This window comes from Rattus norvegicus, chromosome 4, assembly GCF_036323735.1.
Source record: "Rattus norvegicus strain BN/NHsdMcwi chromosome 4, GRCr8, whole genome shotgun sequence".
Taxonomy (NCBI): domain Eukaryota; kingdom Metazoa; phylum Chordata; class Mammalia; order Rodentia; family Muridae; genus Rattus; species Rattus norvegicus.
In genome coordinates, this window is record NC_086022.1 from 184,001,345 (window position 1) to 184,027,028 (window position 25,684).

General features: G+C 42.5%; 1 pseudogene; it reads right to left on the reverse strand.

The window, feature by feature from the left end:
* Nucleotides 1-7,080: 7,080 nt before the first annotated feature.
* Btf3-ps14 (basic transcription factor 3, pseudogene 14) lies at nt 7,081-13,066 on the reverse strand (annotated as a pseudogene).
* Nucleotides 13,067-25,684: the final 12,618 nt, after the last annotated feature.

Genomic DNA, 25,684 nt, shown 5'->3' on the forward strand with positions numbered 1-25,684 from the left:
GTGACCTTCCAGGTGTTGATGGCTCTTGAAAATCCGGATTGCAAAACCCCCACCCCTCTCAAGGAACTGATCAAAGCCTAGATTGTAGAGCTCTTGAGACCACCATATAGGCTGTTCCTCATCTCTCCCTTGTGTGACATTCCTCCATAGTGATAACTTTTTGAGGTCTAGTAGTCAATGACAGGGTAAGATCCAGAAAGACAGGACAACTTAAGACATGCACAATATAGTATATTGGGTATCGTCTGAGGTAAAATCAACAATGTTGAGGTAATGACACCCCAGCTCTCACTAGGCTGTCAAAAATCTAAAAACAAGAGGATGGAAATGTAGGAGAAACAGTAGTGGCCACCTCTACATAAATGCCAGGAGCCATGCAGCCACAAAGGCATCTCCTGCAGGAGGACTTATTGAAGATTGCCTGGAGACCAAGGATTGTTGATGCAGACAATGCCAGCCAATTGGGAATTGCTGTTTAGAAGAGACGCTTTCTTGGGACCAATGGGACGCAGGTGGAAGGTATTAAAGGAGCTTACTGCAACATTTCTCACCTGCTCTCACAGGATCTGTGTTGTTGATTATGAGCTACCTCACCTCCAACTCCCAAAGGCAGGTAGGGTCGGATAGCCAGTAATCTAGGGTACAGTTGAGCTTAATAAAGAGAATGTTTCTGATTTTGTTCATCATAGAGTTTGCTTACACAAACACACATTGTGAGGGTCAGCACTTGTAGTGGATAAAAGAGATACAAAAAAAGTAGTAGATAACAAAATGAATATCATTGATGAAACAATACTGCCCAGTAGCAGACAGTCCAAAAAGATAACCAATGCAAATGCCTTTCCTCTGTATAAGCACCTATACCCTCATCTTCCCCTCCTTCATGTTTCACAAAGGTCACTCCCCCTATCTGAAAGCCTTAAAAACTGTAACGTTCATCCCAATAAACGAGACCTTGACAATAGAATTTGCTTGGTCTCCTTCTTCTCTTCACCCCCATTTAGCCCACAGGTAGAAAGCCTCTTCGGGACCCTGAATAACTGGGTCCCCACTGGTGGGGACAAGGAGAGATCTACATCTGGTTAATGTCAGCCTGCACTTCTTTGCTTCATCCATCTTGTCTAATTGGATGACTGTATATGTATGAGCCACATGTGGGGCAGGCTCTGAATGGGTGTTCCTTCTGCCTCTGTTCTAAACTTTGCCTCTCTATTCCCTGCAAAGGGTATTCTTGTTCCCTTTCTAAAGATGGAGTGAAGCATTCTCATTTTGGTCATCCTTCTTGAGTTTCATGTGTTCTGTGCATCTAGGGTAATTAGAGCATTTGGGCTAATAGCCACTTATCAATGAGTGCATACCATGTGTGTTTTTCTGTGATTGGGTTACCTCACTCAGGATGATATTTTCCAGATCCACCCATTTGCATATGAATTTCATAAAGTCATTGTTTTTGATAGCTGAGTAGTATTCCATTGCGTAGATATACCACATTTTCTGTATCCACTCCTCTGTTGAAGGGCATCTGGGTTCTTTCCAGCTTCTGGCTATTATAAATAAGGCTGCTATGAACATAGTGGAGCATGTGTCTTGGTACATGTTGGGGCATCTTTTGGGTATATGCCCAAGAGACGTATAGCTGGGTCCTCAGGTAGTTCAATGTCCAATTTTCTGAGGAACCTCCAGACTGATTTCCCGAATGGTTGTACCAGTCTGCAATCACACCAACAACGGAGGAGTGTTCCTCTTTCTCCACATCCTTGCCAGCATTTACTGTCACCTGAGTTTTTGATCTTAGTCATTCTCACTGGTGTGAGGTGAAATCTCAGGGTTGTTTTGATTTGCATTTCCCTTATGACTAAAGATGTTGAACATTTCTTAAGGTGCTTCTCAGCCATTCGGCATTCCTCAGCTGTGAATTCTTTGTTTAGCTCTGAACCCCATTTTTTAACAGGGTTATTTGTCTCCCTGCGGTCTAACTTCTTTTGGATATAAGCCCTCTATCCGTTGTAGGATTGGAAAAGATCTTTTCCCAATCTGTTGGTTGCTGTTTTGTCCTAACAACAGTGTCCTTTGCTTTACAGAAGCTTTGCAGTTTTATGAGATCCCATTTGTCGATTCTTGATCTTCGAGCATAAGCCATTGGTGTTTTGTTCAGGAAATTTTCTCCAGTGCCCATGTGTTTGAGATGCTTCCCCACTTTTTCTTCTATTAGTTTGAGTGTATTTGGTTTGATGTGGAGGTCCTTGATCCAATTGGACTTAAGCTTTGTACAGGGTGATAAGCATGGATCGATCTGCATTCTTCTACATGCTGACCTCCAGTTGAACCAGCACCATTTGCTGAAAATGCTATCTTTTTTCCATTGGATGGTCTTGGCTCCTTTATCAAAAATCAAGTGACCATAGTTGTGGGGGTTCATTTCTGGGACTTCACTTCTATTCCACTGGTCTATCTGTCTGTCTCTGTACCAATACCATGCAGTTTTTATCACTATTGCTCTGTAATACTGCTTGAGTTCAGGGATAGTGATTCCCCCAGAAGTCCTTTTATTGTTGAGGATAGTTTTAGGTATCCTGGGCTTTTTGTTATTCCAGATGAATTTGCAAATTGTTCTGTCTAACTCTCTGAAGAATTGGATTGGTATTTTGATGGGGATTGCATTGAATCTGTAGATCACTTTTGGTAAAATGGCCATTTTTACTATGTTAATCCTGCCAATCTATGAGCATGGGAGATCTTTCCATCTTCTGAGGTCGTCTTCAACTTCTTTCTTCAGAGGCTTGAAGTTCTCATCATACAGATGTTTTACTTGCTTGGTTAAAGTCACACCGAAGTATTTTATATTGTTTGGGACTATTATGAAGGATGTCGTCTCCCTAATTTCTTTTTTTTTTTTTTCCGAAGCTGGGGACTGAACCCAGGGCCTTGTGCTTCCTAGGCAAGCGCTCTACCACTGAGCTAAATCCCCAACCCCCCTAATTTCTTTCTTGGCTTTTTTCTCTTTTGTGTAGAGGAAGGCTACTGATTTATTTGAGTTAATTTTATACCCAGCCACTTTGCTGAAGTTGTTTATCAGCTTTAGTAGTTCATAAGGGAAATTGGTCTGAAGTTTTCTTTCTTTGTTGGGTATTTGTTTGGTTTAGGTATAAGAGTAATTGTGGCTTCATAGAAGGAATTCAGTAGTGCTCCATCTGTTTCAATTTTGTGGAATAGTTTGGATAGTATTGGTATGAAGTCTTCTATGAAGGTCTGATACAATTCTGTACTGAACCTGTCTGGACCTGGGCTCTTTTTGGTTGGGAGGCCTTTAATGACTGCTTTTATTTCGTTAGGATTTATGGGGTTGTTTAAATGATTTATCTGTTCTTGATTTAACTTCGGTACCTGGTATCTGTCTAGGAAATTATCCATTTCCTCCAGATTTTCAAGTTTTGTAGCATATAGGCTTTTTTAGTAGGATCTGATGATTTTTTGAAATTCCTCTGATTCTGTTGTTATGTCTCCCTTTTCATCTCTGATTTTGTTAATTTGTACACACTCTCTGTGTCCTCTCGTTAGTCTGGTTAAGAATTTATCTAACTTGTTGATTTTCTCAAAGAACCAACTTTTGGTTCTGTTGATTCTTTCTATGGTCCTTTTTGTTTCTACTTGGTTGATTTCAGCTCTGAGTTTGATTATTTCCTGTCCTCCACTCCTCCTGGGAGTATTTGATTCTTTTTGTTCTAGAGCTTTCAAGTGTGCTGTCAAACTGCTGACATATGCTCTTTCCTGTTTCTTTCTGCAGGCACTCAGAGCTATGTGTTTTCCTCTTAGCACAGCTTTCATTGTGTCCCATAAGTTTGGGTACGTTGTACCTTCATTTTCATTAAATTCTAAGAAGTCTTTAATTTCTTTCTTTATTTCTTCCTTGACCAGGTTATCACTGAGTAGAGCATTGTTCAACTTCCATGTATATATGGGTGTTCTTCCCTTATTGTTACTGAAGATCAGCTTTAGCCCGTGGTGGTCTGATAGGATGCATGTGATTATTTCAATCTTTCTGTATGTGTTGAGGCCTGTTTTATGACTGAGTATGTGGTCAATTTTGGAGAAAGTACCATGAGGTGGTGAGAAGAAGGTAGATCCTTTTTTTTTTTTTTTTTTTTAGGATAGAATGTTCTATAAATATCTGTTAAGTCCATTTGGTTCATGATTTCTCTTAGTCTGTCTATCTCTGTTTAATTTCTGTTTCCATGATCTGTCCATTGATGAGAGTGGGGTGTGGAAATCTCCTACTATTATTGTGTGAGGTGCAATGTGTGCTTTGAGCTTTAATAAGGTTTCTTTTATGTATGTAGGTGCCCTTGTATTTGGAGCATATATATTTAGGATTGAGAGTTCATCTTGGTGGATTTTTCCTTTGATGAATATGAAGTGACCTTCCTTATCTTTTTTGATGACTTTTAGTTGAAAATCGATTTTATTCTATATTAGAATGGCTATTCCAGCTTACTTCTTCAGACCATTTGCTTGGAAAGTTGTTTTCCAGCCTTTCACTCTGAGGTAGTGTCTGTCTTTGTCTCTGAAGTGTGTTTCCTGTAGGCAGCAGAATGCAGGGTCCTCACTGCATATCCAGTTTGTTAATCTATGTCTTTTTATTGGAGAGTTGAGACCATTGATTTTGAGAGATATTAAGGAATAGTGATTATTTCTTCCTGTTATATTCATATTTGGATGTGAGATTATGTTTGTGTGCTTTTCTTCTCTTTGTTTTGTTGCCAAGACGATTAGTTTCTTGCTTCTTCTAGGGTGTAGCTTGCCTCCTTATGTTGGGCTTTACCATTTACTATCCTTTGTAGCACTGGATTTGTAAAAAGATATTGTGTACATTTGGTTTTGTCATGGAATATCTTGGTTTCTCCATCTATGTTAATTGAGAGTTTTGCAGGATACAGTAACCTGGGCTGGCATTTGTGTTCTCTTAGGGTCTGTATGACATCTGTCCAGGATCTTCTGGCTTTCATAGTCTCTGGTGAGAAGTCTGGTGTGATTCTTATAGGTCTGCCTTTATATGTTACTTGACCTTTTTCCCTTACTGCTTTTAATACTCTTTCTTTATTTTGTGCATTTGGTGTTTGGACTATTATGTGACGAGAGGATTTTCTTTTCTGGTCAAATATATTTGGAGTTCTGGAGGCTTCTTTTATGTTTATGGACTCTCTTTCTTTAGGTTAGGGAAGTTTTCTTCTATGATTTTGTTGAAGATATTTACTGGTCCTTTGAGCTGGGAGTCTTCACTCTCTTCTATACCTATTATCCTTAGGTTTGATCTTCTCATTGGGTACTGGATTTCTTGTATGTTTTGGACTAGTAGTTTTTTTCCGTTTTACATTATCTTTGACTGTTGTGTCGATGATTTCTATGGAATCTTCTGCTCCTGAGATTCTCTGTTCTATCTCTTGTATTCTTTTGGTGATTCTTGTATCTGCTGCTCCTTGTCTCTTCCTTTGGTTTTCTATATCCAGGGTTGTTTCCCTTTGTGCTTTCTTTATTGCTTCTATTTCCATTTTTAATTCCTTCATTTGTTTGATTGTTTTTTCCTGGAAGTCTTTCAGGAATTTTTGTGATTCCTCTCTATAGGCTTCTACTTGCTTATTTTTGTTTTCCTGTGTTTCTTTAAGGGAGTTCTTTATGTCTTTCTTGAAGTCCTCCATCATCATGATCATATGTGATTTTAAATCTAGATCTTGCTTTTATGGTGTGTTTGGATATTCAGTGTTTGCTTTGGTGGAAGAAGTGGGCTCCAATGATGCCATGTAGTCTTGGTTTCTGCTGCTTGGGTTCCGGCGCTTGCCTCTCACCATCAGGTTGTCTCTGGTTTTACCCTGTTCTGCTATTTCTGACAGTGGCTAGACTGTCCTATAGGCCTGTGTGTCAGGAATGCTCTAGACCTGTTTTCCTGTTTTCTTTCAGCTAGTTATGGGAACAGAGTGTTCTGCTTTCAGGCGTGTAGTCTTTCCTGTCTACTAGTCTTCAGCTGTTACTTTGGGCCTGTGTCCTGAGTCCACCAGGCAGGTTGCTTGGAGTAGATAAGTTGGTCTTACTTGTGGTCCCATGGCTCAAGTTGCTCGTGGGGGGCTGCTTTTGAGCTCTCTGTGAGGGTGGCAACCAGGAGGGCCTGCACTGCCTTTTCCTGGAGTCCCTGTGCACTGGGGTCCCAGGTGGCGTTAGGTGTTTTCCTCTGGAGTTGGAAATGTAGGCAGAGTGTAGTCTCTTTTGGCTTCCCAGGCGTGTCTGCCCCTCTGAAGTTTTAGCTCTCCCTCCCACCGGATTTGGGTGCAGAGTACTGTTGACCTGTTCCCTTCAGGTCCGGGTGGTGTCTCGACTGCGGGGGATCTGCTGCTCCAGTGCCCCTATCTTCCAGTTCCCAGAGGCCGTATACAGTTTCCTCTTGGGCTAGGGTTGTGGGCAGGGGTGGGCAGTTTTGGTGGTCTCTCCTGCTCTGCAGTCTCAGGATTACCCATCTGTCTCGGCGGTCAGCTCTCTCTCCCAAGGGGTTTGGGAGCAGGGAGCTGTGGGCCGGGATCAGCGAGGTTGTCAGGACCAGGAAATTTTATGGTTGACTCTGTTTTAGTTTACCTTAACCAAGAAGTAGATAAAGCCATGTGACATTACCTTTTTTATGATTTCATTAGCATAGAAGACCTATGGTTGTTTCCATCTTAATGAAGTCAAGGTGGCTGCAAACCACATGGTTGCTCCTGCTCAAGACGAGCTCAGTTCCATGGGAAAGTGAACCTCTTCCTTGTCAAGGCACAAGTCTGTGTGGGATCCAACATCTCACAGGAAAAATATGGATAATTACACCCTTTTGTTTAAAATGATGCTTTAGTTAGGTTAGAATGGATATAGAAGGAGATGTGCCCATAGGTTAGGCAGGTAGACCCAAAATAGCAAATTTAACAATGGAAGGGACCCAGAATGTGTAGATAGCTAACTAGTGCTATAGCTTGAGGTTTCTCTCACAGTTATAGAAGAGATAAGGGAAGGAGTAAGAGACAAAGGCACTTTTTTTTTTTAACTAGGAAAAGAATTTTATTAACCTTCTCCCAGCTTAATTAGGCTTCTTCAGCTTAATTTGCTGCAAAGAAGGGATGAGATATAAGTGAAAAATGCGCAAGTGTCACCTTCTTCAGAAGTTGCTTCAATTCAGTTTGCCTCATTCTTAGAAGCCTCATCAAAATTCTCCACCAGATCTGGAACTTCATCATCATTTTCTCCAGTAGCAAGTGGTGCTTTTCCATCACAGATTGTTAGGGTAGAGCTCCAGTCAGTCTCCTTAAACTAGTCAGACTCTGCACCAAGCTGGTTTAGAATGCTGGGAAGCATTTCTGTTAGCTGCTTTGTCTCGGCATGGCCTGTAATGGTGAAGGTGTTTGCTGTCAGAGATGCTTGAATTTTAGGCAAGCAAATCAGGTTCAAGGCTTTTGTTGCTATTGGGGACTACAATGGCCACGTTGGTCTTGGTGTTAAGTGCTCCAAGGAGGTAGCCACTGCCATCTGAGAAGCCATCATCCTGGCCAAGCTTTCTATCTTCCCTGTGTGGAGAGGCTACTGGGGGAACAAGATTGGCAAGCCCCACACTGTGCCGTGCAAGGTGACAGGTTGCTGTGGCTCTGTGCTGGTGCGTCTCATCCTCACCCTCAGAGGCACTGGCATTGTCTCTGCTCCTGTGCTCAAGGAGCTACTGATGATGGCCAATATAGATGACTGCTACACTTCAGCCAGGGGCTGCACTGCCACCCTGGGCAACTTTGCCAAGGCCACCTTTGATGCTATCTCCAAGACCTACAGCTACCTGATCCCTGACCTCTGGAAAGAGACTGTTCACCAAGTCTCCTTATCAGGAATTCACTGACCATCTTATGAAAACCCACACCAGAGTCTCTCTTCAGAGGACCCAGGCTTCAGCTGTGGCTACCACATAAGGGTTTTTATACAAGGGGAATAAATGAATTAAGTCTGCTTAAAAAAAGGCAAAATATGGATCATTGTTCCTTGGTTTGTAAACATGTTCACCTCTTCAATACCAGAGATACTGTTTTCCGCTAACATCTTTAAGGAGAACTGCAGTTTTTTTTTTTAATCATCTGCTGTGCCTGTTCTGTGTACCACCTTCTTTTTTGGAGCAGTTACCTTCCTACCAATGTGCACTTGTGCCTGCAGTTTGTTGAGATTTCCTGGTTCATGATCATTTTTTTTTCATCTTATCGGAGTGGAAATGGAGCTTCGCAGGGGACTAAAGTTCATGCCAGAAGGTCTCAGGCAGACCAGCTGAGATAAGGTAACACACACATGGGGCTGCAAGACCGCATCTCACAAAGGCACTTTTAAAAACAACGACAACCCACAAGGACAACCCAAAATGCTATTTGTTTCTTTTGGACCTGAAGGACCACCACCAAAGATCTGCTCGTCCCCAAACAACCACCATAACCAGATTCGATGCAATCAGCAAGAGGACTTTTATTCCAAGCGCGCTCGGTTCTACAGTCATACGCGACGTGGGGATAGAGGACTGCCGACCCTGAGTGCAGAATTGGGACAGCTTTTATAGGGTTTACAACAAAGCCCGCGCATCGCAATGCAATCATTTCATAGCATCAAGAGCCCGTGTGGTGCGAGCCAATCAATTTGTACCACTCCATAGTTTCTAGAACAATCAATTTAATTTATCTGAGCCAGTGCTCCGTGGACCAATCAGCTTCCTGTAGTCTCGGAGGTCCGCATTTCCGCGGGCTTCCAGGGGTGGGGGGTGATAGATTTCAGTTAAGACAAGTCACAAGGGCTTTCCTTCTATGGCGCAAGCAGTTTACAGAAGTTAGATAAGCGGTTAGTCATCGCATTTCCTGTTATCTTACTAGGCTGTGATCACATACTTCAGGGCCTATCTTAAGTCCTTTCACCTAGATCCATACAGAGAGCAGGCTCAAGAAATGTGAGCTTTTATCTACTTACTGGCAGAGAGCAGGGTCTGGAATGTGAGGTATTTAGGGCTTCTTAGGGTTGACATAGCATTTTAGCTTTTAAACTTCTGACTTCTTGGCTGCATTTCTCATTCTTTCATTTCCAGAAGGTAAACAGCTTCCCAAATCTCCCTAAGGAATGTTACCAGTCCAGTTCCAGAGTGAGGGAAGGTTTTCAGCAGATTAACAGTCACTGTATGCATTCTCTGTCCCGGAGCTGGAGGTTGTGAGTGGGGGACTAGCTTTTACCTTTTGTATCCTTTTATGGTAGTTGTTTTTCTGACAGCTCTCTCTCTACAAATTACAGTAACCTCTACTGGAATGGTTTGCCTATTGGCTGTTTGTAAGGGCACACTAGGCTTTTACTTTACTGAGCAGTTTGATTTTGTTTCCCTGTCATAGCATCAGAAGGCCAGCCTGACCCAAGACAGGGATTTGGGAGACATTTCAAAACAAATACACTTGAATCAAAAGTAAGATGACTAAATGTGGAGAGCTCCTCTTGCCACTTCAAGGATATTGGCAAGAATTTGACATTGGGCTAGGACAAGAAAGTAGGTTCAAGATCTTGGTCATCTTGATAAGTCCCTGAATACCACGGGCTCTTTGTTTATGCCTTGTTTGTTCCTTGATTTTTGTTTATGCCTTATAACTGGCCATATTCCTTGCATGTACCTGGAGTGATATAAACGCAGACTGGAAAAAAATTAAACCTGCTTCAGCACTTGCTGGAGTCTTACTATAGTATTGTCTAATTGTCTTTTCTTTCTTTAATCCCCACTCCCTCCTTTGAGACCCTGTCTACTGAGCAGGCTTGGTCCACTAAATCCCATCTCCAGACCCAGCTTCTCAGTGAGCTTAAATAACACAAGATAGTTTGTCAACACAACCTAACCTAACAATAGGCAAATGGATCAGACTGTCTTTGTGTGTTAGGCAGGACTTAAGGGCCCCTAAGTAGGAAAGAGGGCACAGATCTCAACTGGATTTTTGTGTTGTGAGAACCCTGTCAGAAATAGCAGGCCAGCTCCCCACAGGCTGGCTCACAGTCAGACTGAATCCTTCCATTCCATCCATGACTGCCTGCGGTAAGGACAGATAAGGAAATGGCCTAAACAGGGAACTGCCCCGGCTAGGGTAAGGACAGAGAAGGAAGTGACTCAGAGAAAAGACAATGCCAGGAAATACCACAAATTCCACAAGATGGGCAGGACAGGGCCAAATGAAGGAGACAACCTTCCCGTTCGAATTGACCAATACTTTTAAATGTTGACCAATAATTTTAAACGTTGCTCAGCATAACCAATCACAGCCGTCCAACTCAGGTGATCGCTGAATTCCCTGCCAAAATGTTTATAAAAGTGTGTGCTTTGTGACCTCGGGGTCTTCTCTTGCCTGCATGCTGGGGGACCCCAACGTACGTTGGAACAATAAAGGATTCTGGTTTCTGTGGCCTTATTGAGCGGGGGTCTTCTAGGAGTGAGTGAGGTCTGGCATGTTTTTGTAATATATAGAGTTTGTGAAAGGGAGGGGGTAGTGTTTTTGTGGGATCATCTACCATGCGGTTGAATGTTGATATTGCAGAGACCTTGGTTCCTTGAGGCTGTTGCCATTGCACTCGAACAAAAGGGTAAGGGTTCAGATGGCAACTCAACTTAAAAGGCAATTTGAAGCACACTGACCAAAAATGAAGAGTTTATTTCAGCCACAGTGATGAGGATGGCCACTTAGGAACCATGTCTTTTAGTTGTTTAGAATAAGTGCTCCAAAATGGTGCCTGTGGAACTGCTTTCATAAAAAGCTTGGGGTTATATTACAGCAAGTTAGTGGTGATAATTACTTTGGTTGAAAAGAAACAACAGCACAGGTTGGGCTGGCGAGATTGTTGAGTTGGTGAAGGTTCTTGCTGTCAAATATGTAAATTCAATCCCTAGAACCTACCTAGTAGGAGAAGACAACTCCTGCAAGTTGCCATCTGACCTCTACATATGTATGATGGCATACATCAACCCTCACCCATAAATAAAAATGTGGGAGTGGGGGGAGACTGCTGACTTCCCATGGCTCATTTTCATTATGTGTTCTAGGAACAAACTGACATAGATAGGAAGGCTTTTACTAAGACTATTTATATTTAGCATTGTTGTGACTCCAAGGGTTTAGCAGAAACGCAGCCTGCTAGGTCAGAGTGACCTAAACGACTGCTGACTCATACCACATATTTTCGCTGAATTTTCTGGACTTGTTCTTGTATCCATTGTCAAGAAGATACAATAAACAATAGATCTCTGATGTCTATTATGTTGTAGTTAAACTTTCTAATGTTTGTCCTGATTTTTTAAATTGAAAGTATAAATAAAACTTAGTCATAATTATAAGCCCTTGGAGTAATGAGTCTGTTTAGAATAAGGGTCCACATCTGTTAACTAATTAAAATCATATAAAGGAGAAGCCAGTAAAGAAGCTCTTAGCCTCCATTCACTTTGTAAAAGGTGAATGACTAGTGAGAAAGAGACAAATTTCAGATGCTCAATATTTTTACTACCCTATCCTAAGAAGCTTAATGTAAGCAATTATACAGTTTTCCTTTGGAGGACTCTTTATATCCACTTAACAATACCAACCATTAGCTAGAGTGGTAGCCTATAATCCCAGTATGATGTCACTACTAGTTCAAGTCCAAGATTAGTTTAGACTACCTAGTGAATTCTAGGACAGATACAGAATAAGACTGTTCAAAAGAAAACAAACACAAACACACACATACACACACACACACACACACACACACACACACACACACAAATGTGCACGGAGTCATATTGGATTTGGGCCTAGCCGCTTTTTGACTGCATGGTTCAAAGTGACTCTGGGCTGTTTGGCCACAGAGACTCACCCCTAAGATGACTGCCATAAGTCTTAAGATTGTTGGACAAAGCCTCTCCCATGAATTTATGGCACAGGAAACATAGATACACAATGTCGGCGCCAGCACCGACCTGGTACCGAGAATCGGGCGAAAGCCTACGGGATGAAAGAAACACACACACACACACACACACACACACACACACACACACACACACTCACACAGGTTATCGTGTCAAGCCAGGAGAGGAAGGGAGGAAGAGAGAGAGAGAGAGAGAGAGAGAGAGAGAGAGAGAGAGAGAGAGAGGAAGAGCAGAAGGAAGAGTGAGAGTGAGGAAAAAGAGTGAGAGTGAGAGGAATAGTGAGAGTCTCCTGTATATTCACCACTTATATACCCAAGTCTCCAGGTAGAAAATAACTGGGAAGCACAGTGGGAAACCCTGGCTCGTGACTACCTGGCTTGTGACTTCGGTAACAAAAGACCAACTACGAGACCTGAATTAATTAGGGAGAAATCCCAGAAGACCAGCCTAAATCTCAAGGATAAAGGCTGAGGAAGTAAAAGGCAGAAGTAAATTGACCACCACCCAGGTGTGGTCCAGGTGTGTCAGTTCCACATGCATCAGCCGGGCTCAGCAGAGGTCATGCAGTGGAGATATCCGGTGTTTACTACTTGGTCTTTTCTTCCTGTGCCGTAAATACATGGGAGAGGCCTCTGTCCAACAATCCCAAGACTTAACTGTGGCCATGCAGTTACAAAGCAGCCAGGCCCAAATCCAATATGGCACTACAACACAAGATAACATTCAAGGGATGCTCAGCTCGAGCAGATACCAGTGATCTCCTCAGTCAACACCCAGTGTCTCCACCACCTGACCTCATCGCCTGACCTCTTTGCCTCCAGCTATCACTGCCTATACCCTCATCTCCCCCCTCCTTCATATTTCACAAAGGTCACTCCCCCTACCTGAAAGCCTTAAAAGCTGTAACGTTCATCCCAATAAACGAGACCTTGACAACAGAATCTTGCTTGGTCTCCTTCTTCTCTCGCCCCCCATTTAGGCCCAAGGGTAGCGCCCCTTCGGGACCCTGAATAACTGGGCGCCCGAACATAGGGACCCCGAAGTACGGCCAACTACTGGACGACGGAGACAGGAGATCCGCGGAGAGATTGAGGACTCTTCAGGCTGCATCGCTCGTGCATCACTGGAGAGGGAGGTAAGACCGGTCAAATAAGTGTCGTCCCATCGCCATGGGGAAGGTATTGTCTAAGGAGGCTTGATTCATAGGAGAGATCAAGCGCTCATTCAGGGAGAGAGGAAAGAGTTAAGAAAAAGGATTTAATCAATTTCTTTTGTTTTATTGATGAAAAGTGTCCCTGGTTAATTTTAAGTGAATTTTTTTTTGTCTTTGTGTGAGAAACTTGTCCTTAGTTTATCAATTATAAAATTGAAGGAGCAGAAATTAATTCCTATAGTTGGAATAAGGTTGGAAAGTGTTTAAATGTCTTATTGTAAGAAAAAGGATCCTAGGCAGTTCCGATTCAGGAGGTAGTGTCTGTGTCTTTGTGTCTTTGTGTTTTGTGCTGGCTAAACTCTGGGCCTGTAGTTGCTCTCGAGTTCTGGAGTTCTGGAGTTCTGGTTTTGCAGCTGCTCCCATCTCAGGCTGAGAGGGAGGATCGTGTCTCAGGAGAGACACAAATGTGAGTGGTAGATGTGCCAGGGACTCACAGATTGCGCTGCCCTGGGAGACGTCCCAGGAGGAAGAAGGGACCCCAGGGACGCCTGGGAGATTCCCGTCTGGGTGCCGGTGAGGATTCGGCCATTCTCATGGATTGGAGAAAAGACCTGCCTTTCCGTCTGTCTGTATTTCCAGAGTGGCCCTTGTCTGTGTGTCTTAGGTGTTTGTTTTGTGTTACTTGTGACTTTGACAATGGGAAGATTCTGGTTGGGAAGGAGGATTGATGTGGAATCTGCTCCTGTTCATCTGTCTTTGCTGAGCTCATGGAAGCTCCCATCTGAATCAGCTCAGTTTTGTGGCAATCTTGTGGCGGCCACTTGTTTTTTGTTTTTTGCGCACTTTTGTTTTTTTTTTTCTGTTAATCTTTTGATTGTCTTTCTATGTGACTAAATGCTTTTGTCCTCTTCAGCAGACCTCTATTTTCTGGACTCTCTTCTTGTTTTCTCACCATCCCACTTGGGATGCTTGTTAGTGGCTGTTACAGGAAATCTATAATGCTCACTTGAGTGTGCTTGAGAAACAAGAATTTCAGGTTTGTCCTGGGTTCCTTTGGGATAGGTGTGGGGATAGGCTTGATTTCTATTGCAAATGATATAACATTGCATATGTTAGTACTCCTAACACTTCTTGGGACTGTGCCTCTGGGATCACAACCTGTGTAAGTTTAGAAGTTCTAAAAGGCAGTCATGACCTTTGTGTGTAGATTCAGATAGTGTCCAGATTGGAATCCTGATGCTAAAGACTTAGTAAGACACAAAAGAGAGTTGAGAATTACTTAGGGCTATCTTAAGGCGGAGTCCAGCTAGGTGCTGCAAGGGCATCTGCTGTTGCCCTGCAACACAAGGCTTATGGAGATAAAGCTTCAGTTGTGTTAATACAGAATTGTAGGCTAGAGTCTTGAAAGTATTTAAAAAAAAAAAGAAAGAAGGGATTGGGGATTTAGCTCAGTGGTAGAGTGCTTGCCTAGGAAGCGCAAGGTCCTGGGTTCGGTCCCCAGCTCTGAAAAAAAGAACCCCCCCCCCAAAAAAAAAAAAGAAAGAAAGAAAGAAAGAAAACTGGTAAAACATATCTTATTCCAAACAGCAATTAAATTGGTTATTACAAAATACTGATATGTGGCCTATCACATATACAAATTTTTCAGGCGAAGTTGATAATTTTACTCTTTGCATGCTTTTGTATTTCCTGTACATTTGTGCATGCAACCCATAGGAAATGCGCTTACTGTATTTATAAGTGGTTCATCTATTGAAAAGGCTACATGTATGATTGGATCACTTGTTTATTCTCTTGAGTTTCTGCTGTTTCAGCACAGATTATTAAATTTCGTGCTTTAGCCACTGTTTTTAAAATGTTAAATAAAAAAAAATCAAGCTTTCAATTCATATACTGATAGCCAATGTGCTGCTTGTGGTTTACAATTGATTTCAATTACTTAATGCTTTATTAAAGGCAGGTTTTCTACATAAAATCAGTGAGTGATGATTTCACTGTGAATGTCTGACAACTCACTGTCCCTTCAGTGCTCTGGCTCAGACAACTAAGCAAAACCATAGACCCAGCTCTTTGAAAATGATAATGGAGTTGATAACACACCCTCACAAATAGAGGAAGACTCCATTTGCTTACTTTCAACTCCCAGCCTCACCTTGCCGGCTCAGGGATTTCTAGTACAGTATTTATAGGATTTGGGATCTCTAATTAATGCTTATGTTTAGGTAAATAAAGCTGGTGAGGGGCTGGAGAGATGGCTTAGTGGTTAAGAGCACTAAGTACTGTTCCTTTATAGGCCATTTAAGAACTCAAACTGGATTGCCTGGACACCTTACTAAGCAAGGGAGAACAGTGATACCAGGCAGATTATAGGCCTTATATAGAAACAGTTAGTCAAAAAATCTCATTCTTTATATATCCAAAACAATAATGCTGGAGACAATAATTTGGTATAAAAGTCAATTTATAAATATAAGTGTTCAGTGTCCTCAATTTAATCCTCAAGGACTTATCTTAATAAATAATATTTTAACAATATTTTAATAAATAAAAAGGGGAGTTATCCCTGTATGCTAAAATATGCTCCTTTTATTTCAATTTTAAAATTTGGATGCCAAGGAACACTCTGAGTTTATGGCACCCTACAACTAGGCATACTTCTGCCAAGGTGAAATAGAAAGATCCACATATTGGCATGATCCTGTTCAGATATTTTATATGGGGAAGAGGGAATCTTTGTGTTCTTTCTACAGGATGCTACAAGAGTATGCCAGCTGCCAGAGGTGGTTGCTGAGACTTGCTGATCCTGGGAGCATGAAGATTCAGCTCTCCTGGTTCGGGTCCCTGGAGTCATTCCTGTGTCCTTGGAGGAATATGGAGGATTCCCACTCATGTTTTGTCATCACAGAAATTCTGGCATTGCTGCAGTCATTGTGTCCCGTCCCACCTTGGCCTGTGCTCCGACCCTCTGTGCACTGCTGACCGATCCTGAACTATCCTGGGAAAGACCTTGGCATTTTCGCTGCTATTGTAGCAGCCATTACTGCTGCAGCCATTGTGTCTTCAGTGTCTGGAGCTACCCTCCCCCAATCTATTGTTAGGCAAGCACAGTGGGTGAACTTTCTGGAGTAGTTGCTAACAATTGGGAATTCTAAATTTTATTACAGGAGAGACTTGACTAGGCCCTTGGTGGTATGGCCATAGCAGCTGAGGAGAACCAGATGAGGTGCCCACTACTTATCGGGAGAGGCTCAATTTCCACAATCTCTTATATTAATGCCATCTGGCTCCTACTCTTTCGCCCCTGGGCTCAAGTAAGAGGAATGAGAAGATGATCCAATGTAGCTATCCTCAGGGACGGGCAACTTCCTCTGACCCTTGACCAATCTAAGACAGGAACCTTGGGGGCGACAAGGTGATCCTATGACAGATAAGGCTGGGGTTTGAGAGGTCAATCCTAAGACAGAGGTGGCTACACCCCGTTTAAACGTGCGGGCCGGTCAAATGCTCCTCTGCCCAGTTTCTCCCCCAATAACACACACGTATAGCCCAGAACGGTGTGTTACAGCATAAGTTCATTCCTAGCCATTGGGGTGCAGTCCTAACTGCAAGAGTGGCTCGCCATGGCCAAGCTGGGCACTCTGTGAGGCATGTCTGATCTCTCTCAGACCACTACTTCCACCTAATGGTTTTTTATAAAAGAAAAATGGGGGAGATGCATGGAGCCATATTGGATTTGGGCCTAGCCGCTTTTTGACTGCATGGTTCAAAGTGACTCTGGGCTGTTTGGCCACAGAGACTCACCCCTAAGATGACTGCCATAAGTCTTAAGATTGTTGGACAAAGCCTCTCCTATGAATTTACGGCACAGGAAACATAGATACACAAGATAACATTCAAGGGATGCTCAGCTCGAGCAGATACCAGTGATCTCCTCAGTCAACACCCAGTGTCTCCACCACCTGACCTCATCGCCTGACCTCTTTGCCTCCAGCTATCACTGCCTATACCCTCATCTCCCCCCTCCTTCATATTTCACAAAGGTCACTCCCCCTACCTGAAAGCCTTAAAAGCTGTAACGTTCATCCCAATAAACGAGACCTTGACAACAGAATCTTGCTTGGTCTCCTTCTTCTCTCGCCCCCCATTTAGGCCCAAGGGTAGCGCCCCTTCGGGACCCTGAATAACTGGGTCCCCGCTGGCGGGGACACAAATGACTATTGAATTTGCATTTACAAAGTCATAAAGTCATGTGACGGGATTGTTTTTTCATATCTCAGGTTCTTCAAAATGGCTGCAATTATTCTGAAGTGTCCATGGTAAGACTCTGTTAGGCTACAAGTAGGGCTACAAGTTAACTCAATGGCAGAGTGCTTGTTTGGCATGTACTACAGTTACTTCTCAAGCATTACTCTCAAACAAAACAGGAAAAAAAGTGCTTACCTTTCTTACTGCCAGATATGGTAGCATAATCCTGTAATCCACATCATTCAGGAGGCCTCAGAGGGAGAAGGATGGGAGGAGGATGTCTAGAAATCTGAGGTCAGTCTGATCTATATAGTGAGTAATAGGCAAGCTATGGATATATGGTAAAACTGTGTCTTGAAAAAACCAAACCAAACCAAAACTGAAATGACAACAAAAAGAGAATATGGGTTTCCATGGTACTTCAACGTGGTGTCAAAGCACAGCTCAATCTATGACTACTAGTCACTGTGACTTGAGAGGACATCAAAGGGTACTGGTCTGGCACTGTTGCAGAGAGGACAGCATGACATGGTTCCCACCCACCCTGCAGAGCCAGCAGGATGTGGGTCTCCTCAAGTATTGATGATTGCTGTAGGAGTAAGGCTTGTTTGTATAATAGTGTACATATATTACTTCATGTTCTTCCTTTGGGGAATACTCTCCTTATCAAAGGTTATCAGGGAATGTTATCCTTAGCCATGTTAATGGCTCCATGATAACCATAAAGAGTATGATTCTGGGAATCAAGAATATAGCTGATGATCTTCAGCAAAATGATGATACTGTGACCTTTAGGACAGTCATTAAGGCTGTGGGAAAGAACTCTGAAAATGTGAGTTCAAGAATACATAAACCAGTGTTAAGTAAGAGCTGTTCTTTACAGGATTTCTCAACTATACAATATAATGAGGGGCTTCATGGACATGAAAGAACAGAGGCATCTGCACTAATGAGTCATCTTAGTCAGAATTATATTAAGGAAGAGAACATAATTTGGTCAGTAGAGGAAAGAAAACCTGGATCATGAAAGAGAAAAGCTCAGGAAAATTGGAGGGTTATCCTTACATAGATTCCATTGTGTGATATTGTGTGTGTGTGTGTGTGTGTGTGTGTGTGTGTGTGTGTCTGTCTGTCTGTCTGTCTGTCTGTCTACAACAACATAACCTCCTAGTGTTACAGAAATAAAAGCCTTCCCAATGGGAAATTGCTTTATACATTTGGAGATTAACAAAGAAAAAGCTCTTTTACAGTGTTAGCCTGGCCTAGGCTTGTGCTCAAAGAAGAGTTGATACTGAATAGAAGATTTTACATACCTATATATACCATACCCCTATGAATTTTACATATGTTGTCATCCTTAAGTCATTTTATTTTTCAGCTCTAGGTTACATTTTAAACAATTTAAACACAGAGAGGAGTCTTGCCACTTAGGCAGATGGAATATTTATACATCAAATATATTGCTAGTATTGTTGCCTGGGGCCATCTTGCCCATCTGGCAGAATTATTCTTTTCTTAAAAAGAGAACTGTGGGCTGTATGACAGCCCAGGTTGTGAGCCCATGATGCTCCCTTGTGCTTCCAGTTAGTCACATTTTTCTTTGGGAATGGACTTAATGTCTCTTCAGTCCTGGTGAACATTTATATCCTAGCATTGTAATTTTGCTTATCTCTAACAGGCCTGGTTGGTATACTCCTTCTTTTGGGGGTGTTTTGGAGACAGTGTTCCCTTAACTAAATTCTATTTTTGTGATTTAATGTCTCCTAAGTGATTCTACCAGTAAATTTTTTTTTTTTCGGAGCTGGGGACCGAACCCAGGGCCTTGCGCTTCTACCAGTAAATTTTTTGCAACATTAATTCTACTACTTTGAGTTTCTTTTACATCCCAAATACTGTACTTCCAGATTTAGGAAGTCTTGAAATCATGGTGTAAAACTCCTTCAGCTTTATTTTCAGAATTATATTCATCAGTCATAGTGATTTGTACTTCTAGGCTTGGGTCTCCAATTAACCCATTTTTTGTTTAATACAAAGAATGTTTTCTAGTTTCCTTATATGACTTTAACAGAATTGAATAATATTTGTTCATGTGAACTATTGTTTTTTTTTTCTGCATTTTATGAGGTCATTTTCCTACCTCCCTGGTTGTTCTGGTATCTAAGCCTTCTCCTTTGCCATCATCCCTGGTTGTGTTATGCCCAGATTGAGAGGTCTCCACACAACACCAGAGACTAACAGGAATCCAACTCATATGCAAAGCAAAGAGTCTTTATTCAAGCCTTAGCCCAGACCTTCCAACCGCTCTAAGAGTGGATGGGTATGGAAGGTCCTAAGATGGTGAAGCCTTGCCTTTTTATCACAATTACAGCAAGCTAGAGGACTTGCAAATGTAGCAGTTACATGATTGGTTAATATTTGAAAATTGTACTTTGTCACATTTCTATTGACTAGTAATGATTTCAACTTCTTATGAGCAACGGTGGTTAACTTGAGTAATCTATTTTAAAACATCTGGAACATTAGGTACTTTCTTCTTAGGATCTGATTGGCTGTTACTAAGGTGAAGTGACTATAGTTAGGAAAGTTATGGCTGTTGCTTACGGGTGTCTTGATTTCTAGAACAAGTTCTGGTTTTTTTCATGGCTTTGCCAGGCACTCAGCACTAGACATAAAAAGAAAGGTCCAAAAATTAAGAGGGATTTGAGGGTATGAATAGGTTTCAGCTTTTGGAAATTGCTCAGAAAGTTTATGACCACCAAGATTCAGCTGAAAAGAGACAGGAAGAGAAATCCAGAAATAATAAGAGAGAAAATAGGGAATACAGGCTAGAAGAAAGGGAAAGAAAATGTTTGGAAAAGGACCAATGTGCCTGTTCTATGCAGAAGGGTCACAGGAAGAAGAAATGCACTAGCTGAAAGGAAAAAGAGGAGGAAAGCTGTCTCCAGCCAATGGGAAATTGAAGAGGATAGGGGAGTTATATGTGCTTAGTTATAACAGCAATACAACTTAGTCCCTGAGAACCCAGGATGACCGTAAAGATGGGGGAGAAAACCTGTTTACTTCCTGATAGACACTGGGTCAGCTCACTCTGTCTTCAAAGAACCCCTTAGACTCCTCACTTCTAATAAAATAGTGATCCAAAGAGCTGTAGGGCAAACACTCTATTTTCCATGGTAGACCTCCCAGACTGTAGGAGACTATAACTCACTCCCTTATGATTATACCAGGTTGCTTATATATTGATTGGGAAGGACTTGTTACAACAACTCAGAGCCACCAGCTCTTTTGAGGAAAACTCAGCTAATCTAACTCTAGACTCAGGCCAAACCTCTGTGGGCATTTTGGCCACCTGTCCTCTATCCAAGGAGTCTCTCTTACATGAGGGCTCTGCCACAAGGAAGGAAGAGCTATCTACATAAGTCAAGGTACCTGATGTTTGGGCAGAAGGAAACCCACTAGGCTTAGATAGCACACTGGCGCCCATTATAGTTCAGTTAATAAGTTCTGCAATACTGGTATGGGTTAAACAATACCCCAAGGGCCAGGAGTTAAAAAACACATCAACCGACTGAGGTAGTCATTAATCCTCATTCCCTGGAACACTCTTGCTCCCCATACTGAAACACAGGACTCAAGACTTTGACCAGTATAGGAATTGAGGGAAGTAAATAAATGTATAGAAACCATCCATCCTGCAGTACACTTATTTCCCACCCCCGCCTCAACCCTTCCCAAGCTTATTTTTTTTTTTTCAGAAAGAAAGATCTATAAGATGCTAGATAACAGATGCCTTCTTCTGCCTCCCAGTGGACGTGGCCAGCCAAGCCATATTTGCTTTTGAATGGACAGACCCAGAGAGCACATATACCAGTCAACTAACATGGATTTGGTTGCTCTAAAAAAAACTCACCAACATTGTCTGAGGAAGCCTTGAGTACAGATCTGTTCATATTTAGACAAAGTGTGTAAAAAAGTATGCAGATGGCCTCCTCATAGCTTTGACCGATGAAAAAAATGTAAACAGGCAATAGAAGGTCTATCATAGACCCTCAGACCCCAGGATATAGAGTCAGCTATGTGTCCTTAGCTATGTGTATATCATGTCATATACCTAAGCTACAATCTAGAGGGAGGGAAGCAGACACTTTCCCAAACTGTGTATCAGTCACCCTGCAAATTGTCACTTCTATATTAAAAAACCGAGCAAGGAAATTTCTGGGGGCAGTTTGATACTGCTAGTTATAGATCATAGGACTTTCTGAGATATACCAGCACCAGGGGTTTGAAGTCCTTGGAATAGGTTGAGACTGTCCAGAAGGCTTTTAAAGCCTTGAAAAGGGTGTCTTCCCTGGTTCTAGCCTCTAAGACATTACTTAGCTAGTCCACTTGTATGTGGATGAGGCCAGAGGCAATGTTAAGGGTGTCTTCACACAATTCATGGGGTACTAGAACAGGCCATTGACATATCTATTGAAGAGATTTGACTGAGTCATAGCTGCATGGCCTTAATATTTTACGGCCCTAGTTGCCACTGCCCTGCTAGTAAAAGGTGACAAATTGACTTTAGAGTAAGAAGTGTTCCTAACATCCCTATACTCTATGAAAGCTGTCTTGATAGATACACCTCAGAGATAGATGTCTAATACCTGGATGATCCAATACTATGCCCTGCATTTGAATCAACCTTGGGTTCAGTTCTATAAGATATCAGCCTTTAACCATGACAGTCGCCTGCTAGAAGATGATCCTGGGGCTGGAGAGATGGCTCAGTGGTTAAGAGCAATGACTGCTCTTCCAGAGGTCCTGAGTTCTATTCCCAGCAACCACATGGTGGCTCACAACCATCTGTAATGGGATCCGATGCCCTCTTCTGGTGTATCTTATGGAATGTCAGAACCAAGCAGATAAAACTATTTCAGAAAACATCAGGTGACTGGGACTTCCCGATAACCTTGAGGCTGGAGAGTTTGACAAGAATTTGATGAATAAACACCCTATTTAGGAAGTGTCCTAACCACAGTAAGGGCAGGACCCCCTCCCCTTCTGCATACCAGATGCCCCCCCCCCAAAGGGCTTCCAATGAATTCAAAGGGTAATAGGCCCTGCCAATGAGAAGTAACCAACTCATGTTGTATCCTAAAGCCTATACCCTGAGGTATAAAGAGTGTGTGCCTTTGTTCTTAAGGGTTACCTCTGCCCCGATTGCAGAATGACCCCAGTGCACTAGATCAATAAACCTCTTGCTTATTTCATCCATCTCTGTCTCTGTGTCTCTGTGAGTGGGACATCCTGGACATAGGGCTTGGGGGCTTCTCCAGTCTTACAGTCTGAAGACAGCAACAATGAACTCATATAAATAAAAACAAATCTTTAAAAAGAGAGAAAGAGAGGGAGAGGGAGAGGGAGAGGGAGAGAGATATGTAGGGAGCCATATTGGATTTGGGCCTGGCCGCTTTGTAACTGTATGGCCACAATTAAGATTACTGCCATAAAGTCATGGGATTGTTGGACAGAGGCCTTTCCCATGTATTTACGGCACAGGAAGAAAAGACCAAGTAGTAAACACCCGCTGTCTCCACTGCATAACCTCTGCTGAGCCCGGCTGATGCCTGTGGAACCGACACACCTGGACCACACCTGAGTGGTGGTCAATTTGCTTCTGCCTTTTGCTTCCTCAGCTTTTATCCTTGAGGTTTAGGCTGGTCTTCTCAGATTTCTCCCTAATTATTCAGGTCTCCTAGTCGGTCTTTTGTTACTGAAGTCAGGAGCCAGGGTTTCCCACTGTGCTTCCCAGATATTTTCTACCTGGAGAGTTGGGTATATAAGTGGTGAATAAAGCTACAGGAGACTCTTCCGCTCTTCCTCTTCCTCTCTCTTCCTCTCTCTCTCTCTCTCTCTCTCTCTCTCTCTCTCTCTCTCTCTCCTTTTCCTCTCCTGGCTCGACATGATAAACTGTGTGTGTGTGTGTGTGTGTGTGTGTGTGTGTGTGTGTGTGTGTGTGTTTCTTTAATCCCACAGGCTTTTGCCCGATTCTCGGTACCATGTCGGTGCAGGCACCGAGAGAGAGAGAGAGAGAGAGAGAGAGAGAGAGAGAGAGAGAGAGAGAGAGAGAGGAAGAAGAAGAAGAAGAAGAAGAAGAAGAAGAAGAAGAAGAAGAAGAAGAAGAAGAAGAAGAAGAAGAAGAAGAAGAGGAAGAGGAAGAGGAAGAGGAAGAGAAGAAGAAGAAGAAGAAGAAGAAGAAGAAGAAGAAGAAGAAGAAGAAGAAGAAGAAGAAGAAGAAGAAGAAGAAGAAGAAGAAGAAGAAGAAGAAGAAGAAGAAGAAGAAGAAGAAGAAGAAGAAGACGATGACCTTGGAGGACCCCTGTACAACACCTTAAGCTGACTTGACCTGATCTAGTCCATTAGGCGTAATCTGACAGATGTCCCATTGGCAACATCAGAAAAGGAATTATTCACAGACAAGAGCAGTTTTGTCCAAGAGAGGATCAGGTATGTAGGCACAGCAGGCACAGATTATTTGGTCACAGGCGCTAAGATTCAGGAGAATCTCAGCTCAGTCAGCTGAACTTTTTGCACTGATTCAAGCACTCTTCTGGGGGGAAAGACAAGGTTATCACTACAGATAGCAACATGCTTTTAACATGGCTCTTGTCTATGGGGCTCTATGGAGAAAGACTTATCTCCGTAGGAACAGAAATAAAAAATGGACGAAATCTTAGCTCTGTTGAAAGCTCTCTGGTTACCTAAAAGGGTCTATTGCAAAGGCCACCAAAACGGGGATGCTCCAGACGCCAGAGACAAAGAGAGTGGCTGAGTTGGCCTCCTGGAAAGTGGTCTTAGAACCAGTGGGGCCTCTCCAATTCTTGGTAGTCCTGGTGGCGCCTAGTTACTGCTCAGAATATGCTCCAGATCAGATTGACTGGACAAAACAGGAACTGGCTACACAAGGCAAAAAAGATATTAGATGCTGCTAAGAGCAAAGCCATCCTTCCTGCAAGTCCAGGAAAGTGACTGGTTACAGCTCTCCTCTAGGCCACTCACTAAGGATCACAAAAACCATTGAACATCCCAGACAAAGGTACTTTGTTTCAATTTTGGGGAGCCTGATTAAAGACACCACTTCTAGATGTAGCACCTATGTTCAGGTAAATCCTAAAGGAAAAAGTTTACACAAGGGAATTAGGCTTGAGAAATTGGGCCTGGGGAACACTGGGAATTGGACTTCACTGAATTTAGGTCTTCTGTTTCTAAGAACCTATTGGTGTTTGTGGATATTGGAGGATGGGTAGAATCCTACCCTTCCTGCACAGAGACTACCCCAGTACTTACAAAGAAACTTTCAGGAGTTAATCCTAAGGTTTGGACTTCCCCTAACTTTGGGGTCTGACAGTTTTGTGGGGGTCTTGCTGCAGCCGTTGGCAGGTTCCAGAGAGGAGGTAAGGAGAAGGTGAGGAAATCAGGAGAATCTTGCAGTGTCAACGACGGGGGTGCAGAGGGTACCTGGAAGAAAATCGGGGACAAGAGACAGGAAGAAGGAGGCCAAGACAAGAGTCTGATCAAGGCGACAATTTTATTTTTCCCCAAGGCTGATTTTATACCATAACATGGGTAACGGGGGGGGGGGGGTGGAGGTGGAGTAAGAAACATTTATGCAGGCCAAGGACACAATATTCGTGTGGTTAGGGAATAGGCTGATGTTGACAGGATGTCAGAAAGGTCACAGGTTTGTCATATCTATTAGTCAGCAGGATGTTGGTTTTTCAGAAAGGTTACAGGTCTTGATGTCAGATGTATTTCTCAGCAAGAGAACTTTATCATATTATTATTCATCTTGACCACCAGATTTGTATTAGTGTTCTGCAGCTGGCTGGGGATTTTCCATGAACCCAGTCATACTTAATTCTAACCACAATAACATCAACAATGGAGGGCTTCAAGGGCATCGCTCCCAAAATTGCAGCCTTGACTGACTGGCAGTCTGGATGCTTCTTTTATTTATATAGAATTCAGTAAGCAGGGATAGATGTATGTTGCTCCAAGAAATACATATTATATCATTTCTGTCCCCATACACATGTTTAATTTCCTCTTGCATGTCTGGGATCATAAGTTTAGTCATCATTAATAAACCATGATAGAACAAAACTAGCTTTTTTTTTTTTACCAATTATTTTTTTTTAATTTAGAGAATACTTTATTAGTTTTTGTAATCAAACCCACGTAGATAAGACCTTACATATTTAATACAGTGTGTTACCCCTGTACAAATGGAAAAAACTTAAGTTCAACATTTCTAGACCAATATGGCTGTTAATTTCTGTACAGTGCCA